The sequence below is a fragment of the Oryx dammah genome, unplaced genomic scaffold, assembly GCF_014754425.2.
Source record: "Oryx dammah isolate SB20612 unplaced genomic scaffold, SCBI_Odam_1.1 HiC_scaffold_12, whole genome shotgun sequence".
Classification (NCBI taxonomy): Eukaryota; Metazoa; Chordata; class Mammalia; order Artiodactyla; family Bovidae; genus Oryx; species Oryx dammah.
Genome location: NW_024070196.1, coordinates 71933803 through 71941641, shown reverse-complemented (window position 1 = coordinate 71941641; position 7839 = coordinate 71933803).

Sequence of the window (7839 nt, the reverse complement as noted above, 5' to 3'; positions counted from 1 at the left end):
CCCGCCAGGCTCCGCCCCGAGCTCCGCGCCACGCCCCTCCCCGAGGCTCCGCCCCCGCGCCCGGCCCTGAGCGGGCCTTTGGCAGGCCCTGCCCACCGAGCCACTCCACGTGCACCCGAGCCCCGCCTTCTCAGCGAGAGGCTGCGCCGCAGAGAAGACCCCGCCTGCTTGGCTGACCTCCCTGGCTCCTCCTGCTCTGCCGGAGCCCACCCTGCACACATGCACACGTGCACATCTGGGCTTTGACACCCCGGGTCTGCGGAGAATCCGGGAAGGCGAGGGTGATGCTGCTTCTCCTCCAGGGTAAAGGCGCTTTGGGAAACCCTCTCACCGACCGGTCCTCTCCCTGGCCTAAGGCTCGAGAGCTGAAGGAGTCTTGCCAACTCCGTTCTCTCCCGCCCTCCCGATCCCACCGCCCACCCAAGGGGCAGGCGTGGACCACCAGGCTCACCTTGGACGCCCTGACCTGTCCAGCGCTTGTGTGTCACAGAATCTTCAGCAGCACCATTCCAGGCTTCTCTGCACCAGACGCCAGCAGCACCCCTCCCCTAGACCTTGCTAATGTCCCCTGGGGGCACCATCATCACACCCACATTGATGGAGGCTTCTCAACTTTGCCACGGGCCTCTTCCCCCCTTCCCCCGTTGGAGCTGAAGACAAAAAGGGAGAGACACGGGATACGGGCGAGTCAAGGCCCAAGGGTCAGGGACTTGAGGGTCCTTCCATCAGCTCAGAAACTTAGCTCCCCTGAGGGTCGCCTGGGGGTCCAGGAGCGGAGACTCCACACTCCCAGAGCAGGGGGCCCAAGTCTGATCCCTGGTCAGGGAGCTAGGTCCCTCATGCTGCGTTTGAGACCAAGTGCAACCAAAGAAAGCAATATTTAAAAAAAAAGAAAGAAAGAAAGAAAGAAACTAAGCTCCCCAAGAGTGGGCCAGCCTCGCAGGCTGGCTGTGGCCAACTGACTGACCCATTTCCCTTTCATGGGTGAGCTTCCCTCCTCCCCGAAACCCTTCAGGGACTCCCTGCTGCTATCCGGACAAGGCTGCTGGCTCCGCCGGGGTCACCAGCCCCCAGAGGCAAGGCTCCCCTACCCCCGCCTTACCTCCCACCATGCTGGCCAGTCTGCCAGGTCCTCCTCTGAGCTCCGGGTCATGTGAGGGCTGCCCGCTACTCTCAGCCAACCTGTGCCCGCCGCCCACCCCTGCACCCAGCCCCCTCCCTCTGTCCCCCTCCTCCTCGGGGCCCGTTAGCAGGCACACACATCCCGAGCTGGGCGCTGGCTGGACCCCAGCTCCCTCCTCTTGCCCTTGATGCCCAGGCACCTGTGTGCTCCTGCAGCTGCCTCTTGATGTGTCTTTATTGAAGGAAGGAGCGTGTCTGATGTGGGAAGTCTGACGCCGGGCTCCAGGCTGGTGACAGGGTTGGGGACTCATCTTCTGGGCCCCGCCCTGAACCCTGGGTTGCCCTGGAGTGCGTCCAGCCCTCGCCTGGCACCTTGGCTCTGGCTTTCCATGCAGACGCCCCGCTGGTGCCAGGCTCTCTTCGGCTGAACGCACCCAGCTGGTCCAGGCTGTTTCCCCCAGGGACACCTGCACCCAGTTACCAGCAAAGGACCAGACTCCCAGCCCTCTGCATGTGGTCAGGACAAAGTGCAGCTTGTGTTAGGAGCCAGGGTTGGGGGTTCGTTGGCATCCTGGGGTCCCACAGCTCATCGCGCTGAGAGTGGAGAAGACTGATCACACACACACTTGGGCAAAATGACGGCATGTGTGAAATGCCAGGTCTGCTCACGGGCTGAACTTCCTGTGTCCCGTCCTCTGACAGCTCCACCCTTGCTCTGACTCAGGAAATAGAGGGTAGAGTCCAGGGCAAAACACAGCTGACAAAGGAGAAGTCCAGCCAAATCACAGATAAGGCAGCTCAGACGTATGGCCATCAGTGCTGGGCCCGGCACCACGCCCCAGCCACCCGGGCCAGTCCCCCAGGGCCTGCCTCCTGCAAGGCGGTCGCGCTGGGTTCGCCGTCTGATGTCACCTCTGGGTTCCCACCTTCCAGCTCTGGTTCCCATCGCCCAGCTTAGCTGAGGCGGATCTGAAAGGGTCAGAACCCTGGGATCTCAGCAGTGTGGCCGTACGGTCAGCCCCAGGGAAGGGCCCATCAGAAAGGCCGAGGGGTCCAGGAGGGAGCAACTGGGTGACGGCTCCAGCGGGCGGCCAGCCCAGCGGCTCAGGATACCCGCCCACACCCGTCTAGGCCACGCCGTGCACCCGGCTCCTCCCAGAGCGCATGGCCTCTGGGAGCCTCCTGCTCCCTGTTGCCTCCTACCGAAGCCTGGGGAGCACTCTGTTTCCACTTCTTCGGTGAGCAGGACATTGACACTCTGTCAAAGTTACTATTTTGCCAGCTGCTTCTTACCCACGTTTCCTGAAATATTGGTCTGCCCAAATCACAGCTCCGTGTCGGAACTCACTCTGATTTATGACAGTTTGCTGCTTTGCTCTGCACCCGTTTCTACTGATATATTTGCTGTCTGCACACAGAGGAACTCGTTCACATTTGTTTAGTTTGGGGTTTGTCTTCCTCTTATCAGCCTGTGCCAAACAGTGCCAGTATTTGCTCCCCCGGAGTGTAAATTCTGTCCTGGGTATGTCATCCCCTTATGCACTCCCTGCTGGCACTCCCGGATTCTTCTCGAGCTCTCTTTCACTCTGGGATTTGCCATTTTTCTCAGCTACTAGAATGCGACTGCGTCCCCTGATGCTGAGACTGTCTGCTCCATCGCAGAACACACTGCTGTGTTACCTGGGCGTCACTCTTCACCCCACGGCCGCTCTGTCTGGTGACTCCCAATCACTCGTGCACACGTGCTCTATCACTCCTCAGTCCTGTCCAACTCTGTGACCCCGTGAACTGCAGCCTGCCTCAGTCCGTGGGATTCTCCAGGCGCCAGTACTGGACTGGGGTGCCATTGCCGCCTCCGGGGGGCCTTCCCGACCCAGGGACCCACACGCGTCTCCTGCGTCGGCAGGCAGATTTCTTTACCACTGAGCCACCTGAGAAGCTCTTCAGCATGTGTGAGGAAAGGCGTTCAGATTCCCCAACCCTGACTCTTTCTCTGTGAAAACTGTCTTCTACGTGCTGGCAAGCACAGCGATCACAGCCTTCCACCCAGGGAGCTGTGATTGCTGACCGGGTTTATGCAGGAGCAGTTGAGATCCAGCAGGGAGGGACAACCTGCGTAGGGACCACTGCAGGATTGGAAGGAAGGGTCACCACCCCAGACTGGGGGTCTGCAGGCCAGGGAGCCAGGCACGTGGGGCGCCTGCCCTGGCTCAGGCCTTGAAGGAGACCTGCAGCCCCTGGTATCAGCAGGAAGGGCGTGAGAACGGAGCCAGGCTACTAAGCGTATGCATCTGAGGTCGGCGAAGGGCCTGCCCGGGGAGAGGGCCGTAGGCTCAGCTGCAGACACCTCTGATAGGACAGGGCGGGCATGTCGTGTGAAGAAAGACCAGAATGACACGGCAGGAGAACAGCAGCCAGTGGTGACCCAGTTCAGGTTGCACCCCGGGCATACCTGTGCCAGGAGCTCAGAGACTGCATGACGAGGCCACAGGCCATGGCTCTAGGCCAGAGAGGGTCTGGGACCTCTTCCGCCAGGAAATGAGAGTAAAAGTACCCCCACCCCGCCCCTGCTGTTGGGATCACTGTTAAGATTCAGTGGGTTCTGAGGGTGTTTGGCACAAGCCCTGGGCCCACCAGAAAACCCGGACCTCTGCTCTCCTAGCTGCGGGTGGCCCCTGGGAGGGCTGGAGAACCCTCAGAGACCAGGTCTCCCACAGGCCAGGGGAACACAGGGATCCCAGGGCTTGGTGATGAGCAGGTGGCAGGCAGGGCTCCTGTGTGCAAGGGGATACCCGGCCCCCATCCGTCCCGGGGCCGTGGACCTACAAGTGCCCCTCACCCAGAGCTTCCTGGTAATGGTCATTCCCCAGGGGTCGATGGCTGGGCACCAGGGCCTGGATCTTGTGGGCGGCCAGCAGGTCCTGGGTCAAGTCTCAGAGGCAAGGCCATCCAGAGAAGCTGTGACTTCGGTCCCCCCCGCCCCCACACTGCAGCCCTCCCTGGGTGCCCCCCACACCCCATGAGTCTGAGCAGGATGTGAGAGACATGCCACCTGGTCCCCTGGGGTTGACCAGAAGCCGGGACTCTTGGTGACACTGGGCCAGCCATGCCCTTTGTATCCAGCCCAGTGATGGTAACCCCCAGCCCCGTCTGGCTCCTCCAGGGGGCCCGCTTGGCCTCTCCAGGGACGAGGGTGCCGCCAGTGACAGCTGCTCCAGTGGTATCTGCGAGTGCCTGGGCCCAGTGGAGTCTCCCGGGAGGGGTGGAGCAGAACAGACACAGCCTAGCTCCTTTATATGCCTTCCCGCTTGGAGCTTTTTATCCCAACAAGCAGGGTGACGTCTGCGATTAAAAAACTATTTTGAGGGACTTCCCTGGTACCCACAGAGGCCACGGACAGGGGTGAAAGTGGGGCAGGAACGGGTGAATCGAGGAGGCCAGGGCCGGGTGAGCAAGGAGGCCAGGGCCGGCGACTCTTGTCTTGTATGGTAATGTCTTCGTGTCAACTGCCCTTCTTTATAAAGAGTCGCCATCATTTTTTGCAAAAGTAAACATGTCATAAAATGAATGTGTAGCTTATACTGTGCTGTGTAATAATCAGGGCAGGCCAAAGATGGACACATGGGCCCCTGGCCGGCCCCTCACCAGCTCCCTGCACCCCAGGCTCACCAGGGCTCCGTGGAGGCTGGTCTGGTCGGGGTGCAGGCATGGGCCTGGGCTGTCTCCGGGTCAGTGCTGAAGGTCCCTAGCTCTCGTCTGGACCCATCCCCGTGCACAGGCAGCAGTTCTACTCCAGCTGGGCCAGGAGCCCGACCACCACAGGGCATGCAGGCCCAGGTGAACAGCACCCCGGGCTCCCACAGGGGAGGTGCAAGGACTTGGGCCCCCAGCGGGTCCCTGCACGCCCCAGCTGCGGCTGCCGGCAGTGCCCTAGCCCAGCATTGATTTCCCTTCCTGCTCCGGCCACACTTTGAAGTCGGGCCCAGCTGTGCGTACCTCCGCGTGCTCCGCATGCTGACCTTGGCCTCCCCGCCCCCGGCAGACCGCACAGTCCTCCTGTGCAATGTGCCACCTCCTGGACAGGCCAGCACGCAACCCAGGGCACAGACAACCCAGCCCCCGACAGTCCACACAGACACCGTGTTGCAGAGAGTGGTGCACATGGGCCTCCCCTCCTCAATTACTGTGTAAACACGAGTGAGGGAGATGGGGGGCCATAGGAGCAGAGAGCTGTGTGCTCCGTCCGCTCTAGAGAGGCTGCAGGGACACAGGAGGCTCTGGGGGCTGGCTGCCTTCCTCCTCCCGGGCACAGAGTGGGGAATGAGGTGCCCCACCCCAGGTGAGCCCAGCAAGCTCCCTGGGCCCTAGGCCAGGGCAGGCTGCGGGGCTCGGTGGGCAGGCTCCAGCTCCAGGCCATAAGGATGTCAGCTGGGGGGTCCTGGTGAGGATGGGGGCCCAGAGGTGCAGGATGGCTGATGAGAAATGCAACACAGACACATACACACATTTACACACATACACACATACACGTGCATGCATACACACACACACACACATTTATACACACACACAGATATGCATATACACACATAATCATACACAGACACATACGCACATTTACACACACACACGGGCATGCATACACACACACACAGATACACACACACACATTTATACACACACATATGCATATACACACACATACTCATACACACACACACGTGCATGCATACACATACACAGATACTCACACACCCACATACACATTTACACACACACATATGCATATACACACATACTCATACACAGACACATATGCACATTTACACACACACACACGGGCATGCATACACATACACACAGATACACACACATTTATACACACACACATATGCATATACACACAGACATACTCACACACATACACACACATATATACACATACACACACACGTACACACACATAGACATACACACACGCGCACACACAATACTGAAACAGAGTCCTGAGGAGCCCCCACTTCTGCCTTAGTCCCCCTCCCACGGTCCAGGAGCCTCTCTCTGGACCACCCAGGCCTTACTCTCAGCCCCTCAGAGCACTTCACAGGTTTTGAACAGGTTGGTTTCCTTTCTGTTTAACACGTTTTATTTATTTGCTTTTGGCAGTGCCAGGTCTCCGTTTCTGTGCAGGCTTGTCTCTAGTTGGGGTGAGCGGGGCTGTCCTTCTTTGCGAAGTCCAGGCTTCTAATCGCAGAAGCTTTTCTAGTTGTGGAGCACAGGCTACAGGGCAAACAGCCTTCAGTAGTTGCAGCAGGCAAGGGCCCTGGAGTGGTAGCCATTCCCTTCTTCAGAAGACCTGCCCGACCCAGGGATCGAACCACGGTCTCCTCCTGCACTTCAGGCAGGTTCTTTACCATCTGAGCCACCAGGGAAGCCTGAAGCCTGGCCCTTGCACCTCCTGGTTTGTTTTCCTGGGGTCCAGGCCCTTTGAGCCTGCTGGGGAGCTGAGGGCCAGGGCTGGCCGGCAGAGGGCAGCAGAGGCCGTGCAGCTGCCTCACAGACAGCCCGCCCCACTTACAAACAAACAGAGCCCCTGGCCAGCCCGTGCACAGCCCCTTCGCCACACAGAGCAGAGCCATCTGCCTGGTCCGGCCGGCTGGCTGGCAGAGTCACCCCCGGACCTCCCGCCCCGTCACTGAATTACCTCCCTGCATTCTCTTGCTCTGTGCCTGTCTGCACCCCGTTTCACAATGCCCACTCATCCAGGCTCAGAGGCCTGAGGTCTCCAGTGGGCACAGGGTAGCAAACACGGCTCCCAGCCTCGGAGGGAGGGGCAGAGGCTGTGCCTGGGGAGAGTCCAGTCACACGGAGTCTGGCGGGGAGGTGGTATTGAGGCTTGGGAGGCGCTGAGGGCTCCTGGCCTGAGCCTGGGCTCCCTGGCTCCCAGACCCCACCTTGCTGCCCCTCGTCGCTGCAGGGGAGCTGACGTGGGGTGGGAGTGTCAGACCGATGTGGTGAGAGGACGTCCTCGGTGGGGCTGGTGGGGTTCTGCGGGAACCGATAGGCAGCTGGAAGCCCCAGCCCTTTCTCTGAGCACCAGCAGCAGATGGGGCCTGTCTGGGCAGGAGCCCTGCAGCGGTGGGCAGTGGGCACAGCCAAAGGTGGTCTGGGAGGGGGCCGCAGTTCGAAGAGCACGGTCCTCCAGGCCCGCTGAGCTGGAGGGTTCCCCTTCACAATGGGCAGGGGCCCCAGGGGAGAAGGAGCCGTGAGCTGGCCGCCCAACCGCGGGGTCCATCCAGGCCCACCTGCACGCCCTCCCTTTCTGCGTGGTCCAGCCTGGCTCCCAGGAGCCCCCACTCCCCTGTCCCTAGGCTCAGACCCCAGAGTTGACACCTGGGTCTCCCCCAAACCGACCCAGAGGCCATGGGAAGACCCAAACCAGTACCACAGGGAAGGCGGCAGCGCAGCTTAAAGGGAGTGATGTGAGGGGTGTGAGGGCTGTGAGAGGGGTGTGAGGGGTGTGGGGGGTGTGGGGGGTGTGAGGGTGTGTGAGGGGTGTGTGAGGAGTGTGTGAGGGGTGTGTTAGGGGTGTGAGGGATGTGTGGGTGTTGGGGTGTGAGGGGTGTGGGGGTGTGGGGGGTGTGCGGGGGTGTGAGGGATGTGTGAGGGGTGTGTGAGGAGTGTGAGGGGTGTGAGGGCTGTGAGAGGGGTGTGAGG